We start from the raw sequence: 22212 nt of genomic DNA, 5'->3' as shown, positions 1-22212 counted from the left end.
TTTCTGCAATTTATGCAAATACTAAGCTGCACATAATGAACTGGTACAGTTCCTGCGACCAAAACAAACCTTGCATTGATATTGTATGATTCATTTACTTTTGTATCAAATCTTTACTCTTGAAGATTGTATAATAATGTCGATATTTACTTTTCAGATTTATCAACAATGCCTGCCTGTTCGATTAGCGGTTGCCCTTCGAAGACCCATGCGAAATCTGAAGGCACTACAATGCATGTATTCCCGAAAACTGTTGATCGAATAAGAGAATGGGTCAGACATTGCGGATATCCACTGGATGAGCTGGAAAGTAGAGTCCAACAAGTCTTAGAGGACAAGAGGGGTGATCGATACCGCATCTGCAGCCGGCACTTTTCCTTGGACATGTACACAACTTCTTGGGTAACAAAGAAGAATAAACGGCGAACGACATGGAAATTGCACGAAAACGCTATTCCCACTCTATTCGTCCACATTCCGCCACCGGTGAGTCAAGTGTCCGGATTTAGCTTTAGGCCTTGTGGTAGTGTGTAGTCGAATGGACTAATAGATATTGTAGGTGTTCTATCCCTTGTAATCATTTCGATATTGATATGAGTATAGTTTTTTGAATAATGACATTTATCAATATATTCTTTTTCGATTTCATAACCCACAAACGCAATGTATATATATGGGAACAGGGAACTGTGCTGTATTGAGCATTTTTCAAGTATTCTGTCGGCTTACGTGGCTATTTTTTATATTGGCATTTCACTATCAATCATTAATTGACCTTTACAACTTCTTGACTATCCCTTGAATCTGAAGCAAGAACATTCTACATCCTTGACGTGGTCGCAGTTATCAACCACTTCTAGCGCGTATCAGGTAATCTTACTAGGCTAATCCGCTACATACTTGTTTTATGCATGTCAAGTAATAGTTTTATTCTATCGTGTAATTATTTTACCGAATGTTTGGTTACTGCTTTCCAATTAATATACACCTTAGTTATCGTCCACTGGTGTTTGTTTTCAGTTATAATTAGTGTTATCCATACTAATGCAAGTACTGTCTTTCAGGGAGATGCTGAAGCGTCCGCCACATCTACAACGTTTCTAGATGTTCCTCACCAGCAGGTGGTATGGATACAGACAGCTCCATCGAGCGTCATCTTCAGAGCCGGAATTCCTGTCGTTTGATTGTTCTACACAATGTTTCATTCGTGGTTAGCCGTTGATATGTACCTGTGCTGTCGACCCCAGGTGTATGTTATGTTTTCACAATTGTAATCCTCACTAATGCAAGTGCTGTGTTTCAGGGAGACGACGGAGCGTCAACCCCTACACTTGATGCAGAGCCTGACATTCAAGTATACGAATCGGCGCAACAGCTTTCGGAAGTGCGCACTACATTTGCAACATCCATAGATATTCTTCAGCAGCACGAGGTATGGATACTGACAGCTCTATCGAGCGTCATCTTCAGAGCCGGAATTCCTGTCGTTTGATTGTTCTACACAATGTTTCATTCGTGGTTAGCCGTTGATATGTACCTGTGCTGTCGACCCCAGGTGTATGTTATGTTTTCACAATTGTAATCCTCACTAATGCAAGTGCTGTGTTTCAGGGAGACGATGGAGCTTCCACCACAATCAGAACATCTCATTTAGATGATGCAGATGTAAAGGAATCGTTGAAATAAGTCGATGAAATGTGATCATATTTGGATTTTCCTTGATTCTTTTGGACAATGCATCTTTCGCGGTTATCTCTTTATATGTACCTGTGCGTTCGACCACAAGTGTGTGTTATGTTTCCAATATTGAAAACCATACTAATGCAAGTACTGTGTTTCAGGGAGATGCGGATGCCTCCTCTCCAATACAACCATTCATGGCAGTCCATGCAGAGCCAGAGGTATGGATACTGACAGTTCCATCGAAATAGATCATCACTGGTCGAATACTTGTCGTTTGATTGTTGCACACAATGTTTAAATCGTGTTTGGCTATTGAGATGTACCTGTGTGTCCTCACGTGTTTTATGCTAACAATATTTTGATACATAGTAATGAAAGTACTATGTTTCAGGGAGACGATGGAGCCTCATTCCTTGCTGTTTATGCGGATACAGAAAATATAGTCCTTGCAGCGCAAGCGGAAGGGAGGACAAGCGGAAACGAATCGGAGCTACAGCGTGCAGATGTTGAAGGTCGAGTCAAAAAAGTTGCAAAGAAAAAAAAAACAAAATAAGGTTAGTTACAAACAGTTAATAACTTTAAAACAATTGTTGTGGTGGGGACTATTTTATGTTTTTTTCTAGTCAATTCTACTACACTCCATCTTGTGTTTAAACTGAACATCCCTTTTCCAATCTCTCCTCCAGTTACCCGTCGGCGTCAGAACTATACACACACAGACAGTGAAGCGAAGGAGAGATGTGGCTTGCCAGACCATGTACACTATGGAGGAACTATTAATTGAGGCGAGGCGTGTTCAGGCTCGAGATGCTTATGTCCAATGGCCAGAACATGAATTAGCTCTGTTTGGGGACTACAGCAAAGTTGCATTGGACCATGGCTACTGTGCGACCGGACCACCACAAGAAGATGTTATTGAATGTTTTGGAGATAGCTCGGAAGTAGTTGCAGATCAATTTACACAATCTACACCAGCCAAAAAATTGCCACCAAAAAACATGTCGACATTGTTTTGTTCTCCCATCAATGTTGAATTAGCAGATGTTGAAATGAGAGAGAATGAACCAGCCGCAGCATCCATAGACGCAACAATACTTGATAGCAGCGATATTACTTTCCAATGTGTTGACATCTCCACAACGTCAAATGCCGAAACAACGTTGACGCAGGATGACAGTCTAATGAAAGAGAGCAAATACATTGTATTCGACAGTTGCTTGATGGAAATTATAAGTATGCTGAAATGTGTGCATTCCGTTAGAGGGAAAGTATGTGGGAAGCCATTCATTAATGTGACTCGTAAAATGAAAGGCAGTAACCTTAAAATAAATGCCGCCTGTAGATTAAATCATAGGTTCTCATGGTCTGCACAACCAATGCTGGGGAAACTGCCAGCAGGCAATTTACTGTGTGCAGCGGCTTTACTTTTTAGTGGCTCAAGTTTTAGAAAGTTAGAGGCTTTCTTTTAGTTTGTGGGACTCCATTTCATTTCAAGTGCGCTGTACTACACATACCAACGTGATTATCTGTTTCCGGCCATTAGTGATGCTTGGAGAATTGAACAATTGTCTCTAGCAAGTACATTCGAAGGCAAACGATTCAGGCTAGCCGGCGATGGACAGTGCGATAGCCCTGGATTTTCTGCCAAGTACTGCACCTACCACTTTCAGGACATGGATAGTAAGAAAATTGTGAGTTCGGAGGTCGTGCAGGTAACACAATGTGCATCCTCAGTGGCCATGGAGAAACTAGGATTTATAAAATCAGTGGAAGATCTAGAATCGAGGGGGATGCACATCGACCTCATAGCCACGGATAGACACGTTTCAATTGCCAAGACAATGAGAGAGCAGTTCCCACATATTAAACATCAATTTGACGTATGGCATCTTGCTAAATCAATCAATAAGAAAATCTCGGCTGCAGGAAAAAAAAAAGGTTTTGAAAGTATTTTGCAGTGGTCACATTCTATCACCAACCATCTTTGGTGGAGCTCAAAAACTTGCGAGGGGTCAGTGGAAATACTACTTGAAAAATGGCGGTCACTGATGCACCACTGTACCAACGTTCACCGCTGGACAGCAAATGAACATTTGCACCAATGTGAACATGGCCCTTTGTCCCCAGAGGAGGCACGGAAGAAGAAGTGGTTGATTCCATCATCACCGACACACAAAGCCATTGAGAAGATTGTTTTCGACAAAACTCTATCAAGAGATTTGAGAGGACTGACAGAATTCTGTCACACAGGAGATTTGGAGGTGTTCCACAATATGTGCCTAAAGTACAGACCAAAGCGCTTGCATTTTAGCTTTCGGGGCATGAAACATCGCACCCTACTAGCGGTCTTGGCCCATAACAGCAATGTCGGACGAGAACAATCTAGGACTAGGGGTAAAGTAAGGATGCCTCGCTACACCAAGGTGTTTTCAAAACGAAGTAAGCAATGGGTGATCAAACCAGTCTATGATGAAATGCAGTTCGACTTTGTTAAAGGCCTTATTGTTGCTGTGTTAGAGAAGCACAGATATGGAATTTTGGACGTTTCTGTACAGAGCAGTGATCCATTGCCACCAAACATTGCGACTGTGCCATGCCCACCCGATGCACAGCTGATTGTAAAGTACAAATCGCGGTTTAAATAATTGCAATAGGATTGTATTTTTGTAAATAAATGTTATTGTACAGTGTACCTGTAAACCTAAACTGGGTGTCATCTTTGAATTCTCTCTATTCACCTCACATATGTGTATGTATATATTTTTCTCATGTCTCAACTCATGTAAATGTAAATGCTGCGCACTGTTAACGGAGGGGAGGCTTGCGTATTGCAAAAAATAAAACAAACAAATAATAAATCTCACTTTTAACTCAACTCCTGTGGTACTTTATAATTTCCCTGACCTTCCGCAAAAAATTAAATGTCTCAATTTGGGCTGCAAAGCTCGCAGACAACGGGGAAAAAATTGGGGCACTTAGAACGCGCCAGCCAAGCAGGCCGTGGCATTTGGGAGAGAAGCCAGTTCGCATTTGCACATTGAGGCGCACTTCATAGACGGGTTCAAAACTTCAAGTTCTCATAGATGCCTATACTACGTGATGTTGCAAATAAAGAATGCGAAGGACAGTGCCCAGAGGAGGCCCACAAGTCGCACTGGAAGTATAAGGGTCTATTGTTTTTTGACCTTGAGACAGGGACCATGCAGAAAGAACTATATTTGAAGGGAGTGCGCAATAACGTAAGAGACGATAAGGCAGAAAATTCAGAAACTAGACCGAGTTTCAGTTTTAGGTCAGTATACGAAAAATCATTGTCAAGAGTGCGGTCCGTTTTACCGACTGCATTACTAAGAGACACAATGGAAATTTCAAATATAATGTAAGTAAATCTTTACACGCTTTTATACCAGAATGAAGATTTAATGAATGGATGCATGAATAAATGAATGAATGAAGACTGTAAAAGATGTTAAAACTATTCGTAGTGGGCACATGGGCATGCAGGATCACTGGTGTCACCGATCTCGCTCCTTGGCCCAGCCACTTTTCCCTGTACCACGGGACTGTCTCTGTATCCTTCAGCCCCTTGTCCCGGCATTTACCTTGCACTTGCCAACAGCTGGCCCAATTATTTAATTTGTATTCAACTAACCATGTACAGCCCTTCCCCATGCGCGATCAGAAAGACACCTGGCCTAGTAGGATCGTTGTCTGTCTGCCCTTGTTCCCCACCTGCCTTGTCACGCCTAGAAACACTTGAGTATACACGCGTTACAAATGCCATATCATATATCATATCATTCCTCATGCATGTAGAGTGTCGTTTATCATTGTGTGTTGCCCTCGATTTATCTCGTTACTTTTCGCATTTATGTTAGAGAAGAACATACTCCATTGAACTACCCTTGTAAGCAAATAGTTTCTGATCGGCCGTAATAAATGAAATGAGTAATATTAATGAAGTTCGGCTAGCGAGACTAATTATCATTTATTTGTTTTCTTAACAGGTATTTGATCCCGTTCTGCAACTGCCACCTGTTTGAGACACCGGTGGACGGATTCTTCAGCAGACACCTGCAGCTTCGTGTCAACAACTGGAGCACGATCACCATATTATGGGACGATCGCCAAGGGCCCACATGCCCTTACGCTGTACTAGTGGCTAGAAGTAACATAACACACTTTAGGCTGGACTAGTGCCTAGTTGATGGAACAGCCTTGCGGTTCACCGTGCTTACAAAGTGATTCTTTTTACGAAAATGAAAACCCTGTGTGCCATAATGGAACAGCGCGTGACTCAAGATGAAACGGAACAGTTATTGCGGATACAGATAAAAGAAAATAAATGGCTTCCGGAGTTCATATGACTAATCTCTAAACATTTGATGCCAAATAAATGTACTTTACCAAATGTACCGTGTTGCTGTTTAATTGTAAAGTACAGTTTCATATTCCGAATTGTGGCGCGCTGTGTTGTGAGTTGATCTGTGTTGGTTTCCGGGTTCTGTGTGGAGTCGCGCAGAAGACGACTGGGCGCGTTTGCCTACGCAGCACAGTAACGAGGCGGGGAATATGAATGTTTTGATAATGTCAGGCTCAGGGGCGGGGGAATTGATTTAGTGCCGCAAAAGCAGGTCCGCCAGGGCGATCGGGGAAAAGATAGGATTATCAGAAAATGGCGGCTCACAGGTGCTTGTTTTCGCGTGCGTTTAATGGACGAAAACTCGGGTAAGGTCCATAGGAAAGTTTTCTAAAATCGACCCACTTAGCCTTAAAAAAACATGGCCGACCCATAGGGACAATAACATTTTTTACTAGAGTATGCCTTTAAGTCGGCGTTCGAGAGAAGAGCAGCAGAGCGGGCAAAGCAGGAAGCAGAACCACGAGTGAAGGCAGGTGCACAGGAACAAACGGTGCAGCAGAGGCTTCCAAGCTGCGGCTTTACAGCCTTCCTTACCTGAGTGGAGAGAGCCCCAAGGAACCATGGCAGGCACCAGGGAAAAACCACACCAGAAGCGGCAGCAGCAGCGATGCTGTCCAGAGAGCGGCCGTGCTGGAAAACAGCAGCTTCACCTGCGAGTGAGCACAGAGCCAGCAGGCAAGCTAACAGAGGGTCTGTAGAGCGGTGAATGCCATTTCCAGGTGAGGTTTTCATTTTATTTTTTTTATTTTTTTTTTATTTGAAACTTCAGACTTGATTGCCTCAGTGCTCACACTGTGGCATCAGACTTTTGTTACAACATAAAGAGTTTTGTTAGTTTCCTCACTAAACATACAGTTCAGTATTTTCAATGACACTTCAGCATCTTGTCTAAAAGAAAACAAGAAAGAAACAAGGAAGACAACCAGTTTTCGATCAATGATCATAAAAAGCCTCCAGCTCTAAGGAGTCTATAAAATCTACCACAGCGCAGCTTAATTTCACTGAACTGCCAGCCATTGCATATGACCACCAGTCCCGAGATTCAAAGTTCACTGGACTGAAGCTTCCCAAGTGGACAGTTCGTTTTTGTCTGATCTGAGTACATTTTGTAAGTAAATGTTCCAAAGATTCAATTTCTTTCAGGCAGAAGCGACACTTATTGTCATTTACTTCTTTTGAATGACGAAGCCACATCATCGCCTTGGTTTTTATTGAATTTAGGCGAATACGTAGAAATTGCTCACGATGATGTCGGGAAGGACAATTTGTCAGGTAGCGACATGGTACTCCTAACTTATGTGCTCCCAACCCGGAGTCTAAAGTCGTTGGCATCCTTAGACGTTCGTCATTATTTTGAATCCAACATGAAAGTTCACATTTTTTTTTCACGGCTTGTGGTCTCGTTACCAAGCTTCTACTGTTAAATCGGCTTGTTTTAGGATCTGTTCCATACATAATTTCCACTCTTCCAGGAGAATTGATTTTCCTGTGCCTGGTCTGGAGGAGAAAACTTGATAAGCTGGTGGAATTGGCGTCGAGATCATTTTCCCCAGAGCCATCAAGGATTTCCACATGACACATGCATGAAGAGAATTCAAAGAAAGTTCATATCTTAACTGCTTCATTGAGATATACGCCGGTATCTTCAGAACTCGCCTCCAAAAAATGCCTTCTAATTTGTTCCAAAAGGTGATGTCAATGTTCCATCCCGCTTCAGACCCAAAAGTTATTGCTGGAACTACTTTTTGGGTATAAAATGTCAGTACGGGGGTTAAAGTAAATTTTCCGTATGTTTTATACAACAACTGAGCTTGAATACTGAACTGAATCATTCGATTTGTCATGTCATTTTTCCAATGCTGTTCACACAATGAATTGTTAAATGAGATTCCCAGATATCTTATTGAGTCTACCACTTCCAGATGTTTATCATCAATTTTCCATCTAAATTGATTTTTATTTTTGGTATTTGTCCTACCAATGATGATTATCTTCGTTTTTTCAGTGTTTAATACCAAATCATTTTTATTTAGATAGTCATGTAGATTTGTTATTTGCCTTTGTAAACCTATCAGGGTCTTATCTAAGAGAACCACGTCATCAGCGTAAATGATGCATCCGATTTCTGTATTATTTAAGATAGGCGGAAAACATCTTAAATTTTTACGATGTGCTGGAATATCAGCAATAAACAGTTTGAATAACTCAGCAGCCAATGGGCAGCCTTGTTTCACGCCCATATTTGTAGATATCTGATTAGATAAGGTGCCTTGGTTATTCAACCTTATGCTGAGGACGGTATATGAATATAACGCTCTTATAGGTTCAATTAAGTTATTGGGACATTTCCAATTTTCCAATTTTTGCCACAATTTTGATCGATTGATGCTATCAAAAGCCCCCCATAGATCAATGAAAGCTACATACAATCGTGATTTAGTTCTTAAACTTTCAACTTTCAAAATAGTCATTAATAGGAGATTCACCTCGACACCAACTCCTTTGGTAAAACCTGTTTGCCGTATGTCCGGAATTTGTTTCATAACAGACCATTGTACCAGCTTCTGGTGTAAAAATGAAGCAAATATTTTCCCAATAGTATCTGACAGGGCAATCGGGCGATAGTTAGTTGGATCTGCCCGATTTCCCTTTTTATAGATGGGAACTATTATTGCTTCGCGCCAAGAGACCGGAATCGTCATTGTTTCTGATAATCGTAGGAACAATAATTCCATGAACATTGCCCATTCATCTTCATGTTTTTTCAACATTACATTAGTTATTAAATCTGGACCAGCGGCATGTGAATTTTTTAGGGTCTGTATTACTGCTTTTATATCTTCAGCTGAGATTTGCATATCCCATGATGACAAATTATGTTCAGCAGATCTTATTTCTTCATGCTGTGGATTTCTGAAGATTTTAGTAAAATGAAGTTCCCATTGTAACACATCGATCCCATTTGACAAATCAGAATGATGTTTTGAGTTTCCTGTATTCAGGATTGCCCAGATTTCTCGAGAATTTTTCTGGACTGTTTCATCATTTTTTGGGATTTTAGCCAATTCCGATACAAGTGTCGACGCTTTTTTATTGCAATTTTGATGGATTCTATTGCAAAACGTGATTTTTTCAATTTCCTCACATCACGTCGCATGGCCTTTTTTGCTAGCGTCAATAATGTTGATGACAAATGTTTATGTGTTTGTCCCATAACCAGATTAGAGGCTCTTTCAATGACGAAATCCGAAAGCAAGGGAAGATAATCAACCGACATTGATTTGTCATAGAGAAGCTTCTGATTTAGTTTTTGTATTTTGGAACCATTTATCCTAAGGCGATTTCCGCCAGCATTCACAGAAAGTGGTATATCATGAATTCTTGTTTCATTTGTCCATTCCACTGGACAGGCCAACCGCAACAAGTTATGGTCACTATTTGACATAGGAGATATTAACAGTGACAAATCCTTTTCAAATAGATTTTGGGAGACCCAGAAAAAGTCAATGATCGATTGTGCATTATGATCCGACCACGTTTGCTTTGGCGGTTGATCACCTGGCACATGACCATTTACCATTTTACAGTTGCGATTTCCTAATACGTGGCTCCAACAGTGGCTCGACTACTTACTTCATTTTTTGGTGATAGTTTAAACACCTGATTAACTTGGTCGTATTTGAACCACGTACAATTTAAATCTCCAGCGCAAATTATTGAGACGTTCTTATAATTCAATATTGCTTTGTCAATAAGATGTTTTATTGAATCCAGAAACGATTTTGTGCTGATTTTTTTCGGGTTCCAATATCCATTTAGTATAAGCAGGTGCTTCCTTATATTCATATTTTTGTTATTTGTTTGAAGTAAGGCTCCTTGCACATATGGATTAGGACTAAAAGAGTCGATAAGCCGCCACCACGTGTTTATCCTAATCATCATCAACAGTCCAGAGGAAGGACGCCCCTTTGTGTTTTTAATAGCGGGGTTTAAGAGAATCACAAAGCCATCTCTTGCTGGTGGATCGCTTAACCATGTTTCTTGCAGGCAGATGGCAAAAACCTTTTTTATCTCGACATCAAATCGGTTGAACAAGTGAGTAAATCCTCTCGTATTCCAGGACAGAAATTCCCGAATACTTTCATTTTCAATTGCTGGTGGCTATTGCCAAGCATTTTTGTTGTTTTGTATTTGATGGTCTTCTTTGTGCATGATCTTTGGGAGCCTGGAATTTGCATTTCTCGACGTAGATTAGCACATCTTTGTTTTAAATTTTTATGAGAGGTACTCTTCAAACTGGTCATAGAAGTCTCTGAACCAGAACTAATTGGTTCAACCGATATATCAAATCCAAACATCAACAGTTCGTCAGAGGCATTCAGGATAGTATTACGAACAGAAGCTGAGGAAATGTGCAAGAGCACTTGATCACAACACCGCTCAGTTGCGTACTCCACAATTTTTATATCTTCGGATGTGATTGTTCGAAGTGATGGAATGCAAGAAAATAATTTTATCACATTATTGCGGTTTAAATTCAAATCATCATCCTCTTGATGGAGATTTTGCAGTCTCAATTTATAGTTTGAGGTTTTGTTGTCTGATTACAAAGATGTGGAAGCACGAGAGAGGTAATGAACTTGTTTATTGTTTTGAGTTCTTGGTTGTTTGGGGTTCAAAAGTGATGGTGTGTTTTTCGAACTTTTCTCAGTCACCGTTGATCTGTATTCAGAACTCCTATCTTTTTGCAACTCAGATGTTAGAATTTGTGGTGGTGGAACACGTGGGGTTTCAGGAGCCATGCATGGATTTAAAGTTTGTCGATCACTTAATGTGTCATCCGAGTACGTAGACAGATCACAAATGTTGATCGAGGAACCTGAAGAGTGACTTCTGATACTTTCCGGTCCTGAGCCCACTCTTTGACGCTTGCTAGAGGGAGCTACAAAGCGCACAGGGTCCTTATTAGGATTCACTAGATCATGTATAGTATTAGGAACACTTGATTTAGATGTCTCGGAGCGATTGAACAAGCCCAGCCTAGCATCTGCGGGTACATTTCGAATAAAATTTTGTGATTTCCGAGACTGTGCCTCCTTGTTAGTGACAGGCCTCCTTTTTTCTTTCGCTGATTTGCGCTGGTTTTGCCGATTTAGTGTGCAGTCACCCTTTTTTGTTGTAATCTCGATTGACTTGGCTGATCCTTGGAAAATTCCAAAAGACATCGAGGGCATCAGGGAGACTGCACTTTTAATTTTTTCTTCCATTTGTTGGCTCTTTTTTTGTGCCAGAGCGGGAACAGTACAGCAAGTATCAAGATTTATATTATTTGCTGGCAAGTCCGCATCAGGGCACAGTATAGTTTGAGGAATTGTCATAGACGTCATTTCCACGTCTGTTCCATTTAGAGACTGCTCATATAATTTATTCCCACCTTCAGTTGAGTTTTTTGATTTTATTTTCGATACTGCATCACGTTTTCCTGCAACGGTTAATCCTTTTTTATGTGACTGAATTTGAGAGTTCATCAATGTAGAAGAGTGGCGCATCCATTTCACGGCATCAAGCAAGCCATCAGATAAAGAGTCATTCTGACAATGATGGCGTGCGGCAAGATCGCTTAGCCGCTCTTGCCAACGCAGTGTACGTTCAGCTTCCTGAGTCAACTGAGCTTGCAGAAAATTTGTGGCCGAGTCAAAACTATCCATATTTTCCTTTAATGATATTATGAGTCAGGTCTGATCTTTGTGGGATTCATGAAGAGACTCATACATCTTCAAAAATGGTAAAAGAGCTGCAGACGAGGCCGCTAATACATTGTTATATATCTGCATAGCTGCTGCCGAGGAAACACTTGGTTTCGACTCAGTTCCAGTCTTATCTGCTGAACATGTATGTAGATTGTTTGTTGATTCTGAATTGGAATTATTTGTTGTTGACAAGTTCCCAAATTCGGTCGTCACAGGAACTTGTAAAGATTGCAATTGATTCAATCGTGATCCATTCTTTCTTGGTGAGCTCTTTGAAGTTCTCATGTGAGTTCTTAATTTGGTTGTACATGTACTCGTATCTTGCTCAACTTCATCATGTAGATAGCAATTTTCTTGTAAGAGTGGGCCAGTAATATAGCATTTCCCCATCTGAGCAACATTGTGTTTCTCTCGAGATATTTTTGATGCTTCTACTTCAAGGTTATGGACGTTGCAAGATGATTTCGCTTGAGAACTTTGATTTTCTCGTCCTAATGAAAAACGGCTCGATCGTTGCGTTGTATCAGCTTCATCAAATCGGAACCGTGAGTGCCTAGAAATACTTTGTGGTGATATCTGTGTAGTTGTTTTTGCATTGACCACTCGTGTAGGTATTTGAAACCGATCTTTCGTGTTTAAATGTAGAAGTTTTTTTTTTAGTCATGCTAATCACTGACGAGGAGCCAGCTAAGATTGTGTCATCATTATCAACCGAATGAGTAAACATTTCTGGTGCTACTGTGCATTTTGTTACTTCATTTATATCCCCGTCTTGAGAAGCTTCCATTAGTTCTGCATCTGTTAATTCGTGGGCAGTAAAAAAAAACATCTACTATTTCAGATTGAATTGGAAGTGGTGAATCTATTCCTAGAGCACTCCGGTCGAGTAAAGGTAGGTTGAGCAGAGTTAATAGTGGTTTTTGTAGTGGAGTGACAAAGGGAACGGCCACTACCTCCGTAGCTTCAGAGGTAGTTGTCACTTCAAATTCACCGACATTCTCTGGTGCACTATTGGATCTACTAGGATCTCCAGAATTATTTGAATATTTTTGCACAACATCAAAAACTACAGGAGCAACAAAAGAGTTATCGCCGATGTGTAAATCAGCCAATACTTGTGTCGGAAGACTATTTAAAGTTTCCATTTCATCAGACGGGGCAAAAAGGCTAGTTGACATAGTTTCATCTCTGTCCCCAACCTCAGCCCCAGCTTCTACAGTAGATAAATGTACAGACGCCTTAGGTAAATATTCCAAATCTTTAGTGTTTGTCAAAGGGGTTGTACAGTCTACTGATAGAACAGTGTGCTCAATGTGTTCGAATTGTAGACAAGGATCCACTAATTGCTTAGATACACTTTTTCTTGATTTTGAGCTTACCTTGGATGTCTCTAGGCCAGAGTCTGCTTTTAAAGCTGTCCATGGATTCTGCATCCGCCGTTGTTGTATGGTCTTTTGTCTTGTTTGTGGCCCTACCTGGCCCCCTGATCCCGATTGTGCGGTCATGCTATTTGTGATGCCGCACCACTCTGCGCACAAACTGCAGTTGGAAGTGACCAGAGGCCGAGATCTAAGCTTGACAGCAGATCCAGTAAGTGCCAAGACAGGACCAGGACCCAGCGCCAAACAGCAGCAAAACAGTTCTTGCCGCCGAAGAATGCGCCGCCCTTTACTCTGCGGCCGGGCTTAACGCCGCAAGGGTGGTAGCCTCTGTGTAATGAAGGCCTCCTCCAGGAAGCGCGGCAGGACAATGATGCCGGCAGGAGCGCAATAGATGCTCGCAATGCCGGGTAAGCAATCACAGCCTTCTCTTCAATACGGGTACTCTCTCCAGCACAACGCACAGAGCGGGCGGCAGCCTCTGTGTAATGAAGGCCCCTCGAAATCACGTGATCAGGACACGTGACAGGTAAGGCCCCGCCTCCTCCAGGAAGCGCGGCAGGACAATGAAGCCGGCAGGAGCGCAATAGATGCTCGCAATGCCGGGTAAGCAATCACAGCCTTCTCTTCAATACGGGTACTCTCTCCAGCACAACACTTTTTTTTGTGTGCCACGGGTCAGAAAACACTGTTGAGTTGACCCAGTGATAGTGGGAACCCCAGGGTGTACCGACAGGCACAGGCACAGGAACAATTGAATGTTCATTTTGAAAACCAACCAAGTAAAGCAGAAAGACAGAATTTGGGCAAATCCTCATGCAAGAAACGTAAAGATGGGTAAAGTTGGAGCAAAGGTTATTACAAGCAGATGAATATTAATGAGGACGTTGAAAGCAGGAATTTGTACAAGTTTCCATATCTGAGATGCCAATATGGGAAAGGTTGGAACAAGTGTTGACATGATCAAATAAACATTGGTGAAGAAGTTAGAAGATATAACTTCAACAAGTCTCCATATATGAAGTAAACCAGCTGTATCTAAAGGCACTAGATTGAAAGAATATTAAAATAAGTTGTGGTGAACAAAGCTCATCAGGCAGTGAGCCTGTGGGGAAGAGATACCTGGCTAGAGAGTATACTAGGGAATTTGCAAGACCCAGAGGGGGATTCCTGGCAGGAGAATAACCAGGAGATCTAAAGAATCTACTGAAGAATTATTGGCAGGGGATTATACCAGGAAGTGATAATTGAAGCGGTTATGGTATAAAAGAGCCTATTTTGCCAACCTTGAGACGTTATATAAAAGACACAATGTACCCCATATTAAGATTTTTTTGTAGGTAAGATTGTTCCAACAATCTTGTACGGGATTGAATTTGCGGAAATTTGTATCCTAGATTTTCCATCTGTGGAGGAAGATCCTTCAGGTTCCAAACAGTGTGGCAATTTCTGCCATAAGGTACGAGCTTGGAACCTATTCCCTTAAAGTCAGGGCCTGCTGGAAATCCTTAAATCTATATGGTAAGATCGTTGATCCCAGGAAAAGTTTCTTATTTTCTGATTTTAAAACAATCTTGGAAATGAAGGGGGAGAGATTTTTCAATACATTTTCATCATTCTGCTTGTCGCTGCTAACTACAGTTGGGTCATCTATTTCGGACTTCGCTTCTAACCCATGCAAAGTTAAACAGTTGTTAATTCAACATGATTGATTTACCACCATGGACTCAATGCATGTATATAGATCTTCGAGACATTTGAACAGGAATCATTAAAAGCAGGAATTTGTGCAACATATTTCTCCATTTACCCAGATAGGAACATAAGAAGATGCTCTCTACACTTCCGTTGGAATCTTACATTAACCAAGGAAGTATTAATACAATACGGTTTACTGGTGCCAGATCAAGGATGTTGTCAATTTTGTAATGACAAACAGCACAAGGAAACATTAAAACATCTCTTAATAACCTGTGCTGTGGTGCAACGGAAGAGGTGGAATTACTTTAAAAGGTGGGTGAAACAGTGGTGTATAGGCGTATTATAAATGCCATATCATATCATAAAAACACCTTGAATTGTTTTCAACAGGTGATAATCGGACCTCGTGGCAATGTTGACTGTCAGGTAGAACCACTGCAATAGTTGTGGCGGTTACAGGTTTTCTGGACTCCCTTCAATTAGGGGTACCTTCAAACACATAATGCACTTTAACCTAGTAATTGGTTAGTATTATCTCTCAAATCGAATGGGATTTTGTACTCCTTTCCGAATAGTTTTTATTGGAATGGTCAAGGGTGATTAGTGTAATGTGTGGGTGAATTTAACGATACAATTGATATTAATAGTGAGTCTGATGAATTTTGATGTCTTATTATACCAATTGATGTTGTTTCAATAATTTGTATTGAGACACTCCAGGTCGATTAGGCATGGACAGGATTTATACGATGATTGTATGTATTGATTTTAGTGTACATTGAATTTAATGTGATTTCAAATGTTTTTTTAATTAATTATAAATTAATTTATGTGATCTAATGTTTTAATTAATTTAATGTAATTTAATAAATTTAATATTGTTAAAGGTTGTTTTAACCAAATAACAAAAAAATTAAAAGACACACCTTTGCCATCCTTAAAAGATAATGTGTAGAAGAGACTTTTTTACCATCCTTGAAGTGTTTGTTGTATAAAAAAGACACTTTTACCAGCCTTGAGAAGTTGTCATATATGGAAAAAACATTCCTATTATCATTAAGAGAACACTGTTTGGAAAATACACTTTCACCATCCTTCCTGAAAGAATGCAGGGGAAGGGAACCATCCTCTGGATCCAAGGAAGCCTTCTTGGAAGAAACCATGTTTTTGTTGGATTTATCTATTTGCTTTACATATGAACACTTTTTGGCTAAACTTAGATCAGAGACCATTTTCCTTACACTTTTTTAATTGTTTAATTTCTAGTGTGAGGGTCCGATATGTTTTGGACATAAGGACAGTTTAGTTAATTTTCACGACGAGACACAGACTGATCTTTAGTTATAGTTTCCCAGGTAGGGAAAATCTCTTTAGGATAGGGACAGAGAGGCCTTTCTCCAACCCTTTGTTTTTAATAAAGATATCTGATGTTGAGAACACTACCGCTTTGTGTCCACCTCTCATTTCTGAAACCTCACATAGTGCAAAGAGACTAGAGGGGACACACTCTAGCATATCACTTTGATTAGGAGGGGAATATGAAACTACACTGGAGTCAATCTGTTTCGGAAGAGTCTGATGGCTGACCCACATCAGGCAACATAAGGTTGCTGAGGTTGTTGCACCCATTAGTCGAGAATCCAGTAGATCCAAAGGGACAGCCTGACAAATCATGCACCAGCCAAGAAAGACATCCAGAACAACAAATAAATACTTTGGACGACTATATTAATTCAGACACTATGTGTGACTGAGCTATGCAAGACAACAACCCTGACCTATATCAAGAGATAGACTGACTCAGAACTACAGTCATAAAAGAAGTGAAAAATCTTGTAGAACCAGTCACTTGTTGGTTTGTCCAGAACCGTTTGGAACATCATAAACTGATGAACAATGGACTTTGATGTGAGAAAAGCGTGGAATAACACCATGCAGAAAACTATAACAAAACATAATTTTTTGATACTGTGATGTGGCGCAAAATAAAATAGATTGACACACGTTATGTGGGTTGGTAACACTTCACATTAATGGTAACCGTGTTCCTTGCCCGCAGATATGAACTCTTCCCCACCATATGGAAATTAACAGATACATCAAAGGTGATGGCAACATAAAAGAATAGAGGTTAGATTTTAACATATCAAGAGATATGGTGGGCGTAGAGGTGAAAATGGGATACACATTGAGTTTTGATATATACTATGTTTTGTAGAAACTACTGCAACTGAGTTTGCCAGATTGTTCAAATGAGGGTGAACACATGAAAACTGCTGCGCTCTGTCCAGATGAAGGCCGTTTAAAAATCAATCCTGAACCGAGGCGAAACACATATCGACATGTTTAGTTTTTTTTATATAGATGGTGGAAGTCTAACCGACAACAAGAAGGCACACGACTGAAGCAATCCATCATACCCTTCACTGTTTATGCACAATAAAGAACAGTTTAGCATTAATGTTTTGTGGACACCTATGCAGTCTTTAGCTGTTATGTGTGAAAACAAGTGGTAGAATAGGGAGTGCCCTCCTTTTTGAATGAATTGGGTATTCGACATATTATGTTCTGTTTTTTGCACATATTAACAGAAAGAAATACAAAAAGAAAATGGTTATTGGTGTGATCTGGTTTTTGGTACAATTGTTTTAACTGCGTTTACAATTTTTTGATAAATTGTGAATAAAATGTTATTGACATAATTTTATGAATGGAAGCAGTCGTGTCATTTCCACCCGACTCCCTCCAGCTCCTGATGATCACTGCCACAGATACAGTATCATGTGTTGCTGTGAAGGATTGCCATTTGGCAAGAGGGTAGAAGCACTGGATTTTTTTAGGTTTATTTAAATATAAAATGATGTGGGTAATTGGCTCTCAAACAGGGTGGCCTCCTGACTAGACACCCTGCTCTACAAATTCCATGCCAAAAGTGTAGTATACACCTGTGCCTGGATGAATCAGTAGTCTGATCTAGAGCTTCTGCTCTCTGTGGCAGAGAGCAGATTCAGGCCACAGGTGCCCGCTTCACAGCCACGTTGACGGCCAAGTTGGGGCAGCACAGGGGCTGCATTTAAAGTATGGACCCATGTTCCAAACCCCCATAATTATGAGTCTATTGTTCTGGTGGCACGTTAAACTTAAATATAACCCATACCTGCATTGGGATGTGGTGGATGGTATTCCTCAATTATTACAGCCACATCAAATTGTTATCACATATGTCAGCCCTGTGAGCCCAGGTGAGCTGTGGAAGGATATGCCTATTCCCCCAGCCAGGCTGTCTTTGCTGCTCCTAGCAAGACTGTAGTATTTGGGGGGTCCTCTCTTTGATCCTTTGTGAGGGCAGGTAACACTCACTCCATTGAGACAACCACTCCACGGGAGGCTGTCCTGGCAACATGAATCACAGGGTATACTCTTCCCAAAAGGACAAGCCTCACACCAGGGTGATGCATACCAAAAAGGCCTTTGATGCTATTGACAAGGGTAGGAAGCTGGGCTAGTGGAGTCAGAGCTCAAACCAGCTGGCGGAAGGTTCCACCATTTTGTTTTCTCTCTTTACCTCTCTTCTTTCATGTCTCCTCTACTTAACACAAAGCATTTTGGTTGTGATATCAGAGGGTAAAGTCCACCTTTTAAAAGGCCAGTGATTAGATCCTTAAAGCAGGCTTGCTTTTTGTCAATCACCTTCAGATTTTTGCATTTAAAAGAAGGGGACTCCCACTCCTTTTCAGATTCACTTTGGAACAAACACCCATGGAAGAATGTTATTTGACCTCTGTCAGGAGAGTTAACTTTCTGAAGCCCTTTACCAGTGAAGTGAAAATGGAGTGTCCAAGGCAGAGGCCAAAGGACTTCAGCGTTTCGCATCTTGATGACGTCGCTGTCTTCACCCATACCTGGGAAGATCACCTATTCCACCTGAAACAGGTGCTTCAAACCATGCAGAAGGATGGCTTGACTATCAAGATACCCAAGTGCCAGACAACACAGGGCACAGTTACTTACCTAGGACACCAATTGGGTGGTGGTAAGAAACAGCCTCTCCAGGTCAAAGTTCGGGCAGTGGTGGACTGAGATATTCCCAGTACTGAGGCTCAAGCGGGGGCCTTCTTGGGCATCCCCAGCAGCTACAGGCCTTTGATCAAGAGGTATGGGACCCTTGCCCTTTCCCTCAATGGTGTGTCATCCAAGAAAATGCCAAAGAAGGTAACCTTGATCTCTGTCTGTCAAACATTCTTCCAGAGCTTGAAGGACGGTTTTTGCAAGGCCCCAATTCTAAAGATCCTAGATTATGTGATTTTGCGATATTTAAGGAATAAGCGCACTTTTCAAGGAATGTTGTGTGCCAAGAATGAAAGACTTTGAACATGGTTGGTATTTGCTTTAAACATGCATTTGCTAAGACTCCAGCATCTCCAGAAATGGTGCATGCCCTCACACAAATGGGAAATAATGCTGCACGAAAACTATCTGGAAGCTGGGGCTTGGAGGAAAAGGAAAAGGCAGGGGGAAAGATATTGTTCAACCTTAACATCCTCTGGGCAACGGAAGCATGTTAGGACTCTGCCAATGCCTTTCTTGCAGAGATGGCCTTCTGTGAGAAAGCAACCTTCAGCTGCACCCGTCGTCATCCGTCTGTGCTCCCGTGAACTGCTGGAGGCAAGGACAGTGTCCCTAACCTCAATGCCAGTCTGCCCCCCAGGAAGCTACTGAAGCAGATGCCTACCCTGTCCCTACTCTCTAGTCGTGCCTGGCCACACAAATGAAGCTTGAGAGTACTCTGCCCTTCACTCCCTCCTAACCTGGCTGGCCTAAGCTGTCAGGGACTGTCCTTGCCTCTCTGCTGACAAGGCCTTATGTGGGGAGCAAAGATGTGACCACTGTCCTTGGCTTCTATGCTCACCCAGCCTGCTTTAAGCAACAAAAGAGGCAGACACTGTCTTTGACCTCATTGCCAAGACAGAATGGCTACGAATGGCCATCTTTATCAATAGACTCCACTGGACAAAATACACCTCCTAGGAATATGAGGGTGACTTCCCGGTGAAAAGGCAGGCTATACTGGGCATAGGTGAGTGGATCCTGATCATCTTTCAAACACCCGATGGCCAGTGGAACGTTCGAAACAGCATCAGAAAGAAAAACAGGGGATATGCAAATTGTATGCAATTTTTCCAATGAATCTGGCCAATGAGTTGCTGTTATGCCTACTAATACTGCAATAGGAACTGTGGAGGATTTTGTGCCCAATTCACGAAGTGTTTCAATGGGATACTTCCATTGAACACACTGTGAATCATGTTGTTTATGTCTATGAGAAACCTTTGTGATAGCTTGCTTTTCAATGAATATTGTGCACCAAGAAGAAAAGACTTTGCACATTGTTTTGGAACCAAAACATAAAATTGGTGTCTGCTCGGTCAGCTTTAAACATGCATTTGTCAAGTCTTCATCATCTCCAGAAATGGTGCATGCCCTCACCCAAGTAGGAAACAATGTTGCACATGAATGATCTGGAAGCTAGGACTTGGAGGAAGAAGAAAAGTCGGGGAAAAACAGGTCAACCTTAATATCCTCTAGGCAGTAGGGTGGGACTCTACCGCCCATGTCTTTCTTGCAGAGATGGCCTCTCAGAATCCAACCTTGAGCTGCACTCGTCTGTGCTCCCCTGAACAGCTGGAGGCAAGGGCTCTGTCTCTAGCCTCTCCCACCTGCCTGCCCACCCCTAGGCAACTAGAGAAGCAAGCACCTACCCTAGCCCCATTAAAGTGTCAATGAGAGGAACTCTGACCCTTCTCTCTTGCCCTTCTGGGCTACACCAAGGAAGCTTGAGAGAAGGACTCTGCACTTCACTCTCCCCCTGGCTGGCCTATGGGCAAGACTAGAAAGGCAGACACTGTCCTTGCCTCTCTGCTGGCACGGCCTTACCCTACTTAAGGCAACAAAAGAGGAAGGCACTATTTTTGATCTAATTGCTTAGCCACTATGGCCAGCCTTATCTATAGACTCCAACCAGACAAAATAAGCCTCCTAAGAACGTGAGGGTGACTTCCCGGTGCAAAGTAGGCAGGGTAGATTACGCACAGATGAGTGGATTCTGATCATCTGCCAAACAACCGATGGCCAGCAGAAGGATCGAAATGCATCAGAAAGCAAAACAGGGATATGCATATTTTATGCACATTTTCCAATGACGTGCCGTTATGCTACTAATACTTCATTAGGAACTGTGGAAGCTTTTGTGCCTGATTCACAAAGCATTTTCAATGGGATAGCGGGACAAAGACACTCATTTGGCAAAGAACTAGAATGTAATTGGATGTACAACGCTGGGCAGCTTGTTCCGTGAATGGAGAATGAGGTCTTTACAGGATTTCATCGCTACATAGGAGTTGGGGAACGGGCAGTTTTTAAATCTTGCAGTAGTGGATGCAATTATTGGTCTGACTTCCCTTTGCAATCAGCTGAGCTGTAGGTCATTGCAACCATGAGGGTCTTGGTTGGGAGCAGGAAAATGGTCACAATGATTTACAAAGTGGTGATGCTCTCTGGGACCCAAGTACATCGTAAATGTAGGAAAATTTAGGAGGATGATATTGGTACGTCAATAACGGACAAGGCTTGGGCATCTATATGTAAGCACACCAAGTTGGTTTCTAGGAATGACCGCTTCAAACAGACAAATAAAATGGCTACATTGCACATATGTTAAACCAGCCCTTATGAGTGCGTTTAAACAGGACGCTGATGCTGAATGTCCCAGATGCTGGCGACTGGACTCAGGGTTTTTTCATAAAATCTGTAAGAATGAGGCAGGGGTTTGTGTAATGGAGGGGGTGATGGAGTATCTAGCCAGGCTTAGCGAGTTGCAGCTGGAGCCATGTCCTTCCTGAGGTTTGCTGGGAAGGAATCCTCGAAATGGCGCCGTCTGTAGAATCATTACACACTGCCTTCTACAAGCTGTCAGGAACCAGATGGGGTCTCCCTGGCTAAACCCCGGGGATCTGTCATCCAGGTGGCCAGGACACAGCCATTGCTATTGGATCCAGTTCCTGGGGGTGGCCCAGTGAGGGATGATCACCTGGATGGGAGGTCCTCGGGGAGTGGGACACCGACGGGTGAGACGCAGCCCCCATTCTTTCAACACCTTTTCCCCATCCTACCATGTAGGACATTCAAAACCACTGCAGTCCCCCCCCCTTTTCCGATACAAACACTTTTGCACGACACATCAGAGAAACGGACTAACACCAGAGCCATTTACCTGACA

The sequence above is a fragment of the Ambystoma mexicanum genome, chromosome 12 (genome assembly GCF_040938575.1).
Source record: "Ambystoma mexicanum isolate Mex_15411 chromosome 12, UKY_AmexF1_1, whole genome shotgun sequence".
Classification (NCBI taxonomy): domain Eukaryota; kingdom Metazoa; phylum Chordata; class Amphibia; order Caudata; family Ambystomatidae; genus Ambystoma; species Ambystoma mexicanum.
The sequence above is the reverse complement of the archived record's forward strand: the minus strand, read 5'-3'. Positions refer to the sequence as shown.